This window comes from Sciurus carolinensis, chromosome 12, assembly GCF_902686445.1.
Source record: "Sciurus carolinensis chromosome 12, mSciCar1.2, whole genome shotgun sequence".
Taxonomy (NCBI): domain Eukaryota; kingdom Metazoa; phylum Chordata; class Mammalia; order Rodentia; family Sciuridae; genus Sciurus; species Sciurus carolinensis.
Window position 1 is genome coordinate 47,174,372 of NC_062224.1, and position 1,415 is coordinate 47,175,786.

Below are 1,415 nucleotides of genomic sequence, written 5' to 3' on the forward strand. Positions count from 1 at the left end.
AGACATTCCCACAATGCTTTGCTGCCATGATTTCTCTTAATCACCTCACAACCTTCCTGGGCTGCTTGGATGGAAGATGTATGTCTTAACTTCCTCAGTCCCTTCCCACAGGAGAAACTGTTTTATGTGCCTTATGAGATTGGTAATTTTACTGTGTTTAAGTAAAATTTCCCCCCAACCTATGTATGGAAGAAAGCTAGGTTAAAAAAAAAAAGTTTAAAATCTTGATTTGGCAAAGATCTTCAGAAAACTGACTGAAGTCTTACGCTTTTCTTTTAAAAAATAATAATAACTTTGGTGTTGGGGTAGGGTACAGGGGATTAAACTAGGGGTACTTTACCATTGAGGTCCTTCCTCAGTCCTTTATTTTTTATTTTGATACGGGGTCTTGTTAAGTTGCTGAGGCTGGCCTCAAACTTGTGATTCTCTTGCCTCGACCTCCTGAATCACTGCAATTACAGGTATAGGCCATGGTGCCTGGCTTAAGCATGACATTTTAGAGAACTCATTTAGGTTAAATCTGTCATTAGGAAGTCACTCACTAGAATATATGAAACACTAAATTACTTTAAAATGTGATTGCAGTAGATGGGGGGTGGTTTAGAAATAAATCTAAGGTGCTTCCTGCAAATGTAATTCCAGAAAGCATGTCTTCATTATCAAAAATACAATTAACATTTCCTCACTGATACATGAGGAAATTAAACATGCATTGTTTTCAGTGTGCAGAATGAGCGCTTTATTTATAGGGTGACTTCAATATTACTGATTGAGAGACCTCAAAATAAAAGATGCAAGTGACGGATGACTGATTTTGTAAGTGTGCAGAAAGAGTGAAGATGGTGGGAAACAACAGTCCAATTCCCTTTTAATCTTTTTGCAGCAGTGGAATTGTGTAGAAGACTCCCCTGGCATGGTGAGGAAACATTCAGTGAAGGTTTTTCCTGGAACTATAGGAATTGTAATTTGTAGCTTGCTTTTTTTTTTTCTTTTCTTTTAACCCTCTGGTCTTTTGAGATTCCTTTATTGCATTTTCTCTTCCCTACTAAGGTCCTCCTCAGAGTTTTGTGTGCCTGACCTTGTGCTACATTTCAAACATCCAAACAGATTCTTTTCTACAGGAGTGGGGTGCTAGGACTAAGCTGGATATGAGTGGCCTTCAGTCATTCAGAATTTCTTATGGGAACTCTCATTATTTCTAGAGAACATTTCATCTTCTTAGACCTGAAATGTCTTACTAGAATAGGAATTCCTGGTAGTCTTCCACAGGAAGAATCCTTTGATACCCATAGGTGTCATGTAGACTTTAAATTCTGATACGTTGTTTACTCTCCTTAATGAAAAACTCACTCCCCCCACCACTAGCCAGGGAGACAAATAATAACTAACATTTATTTGTACAATGATTTTTATAT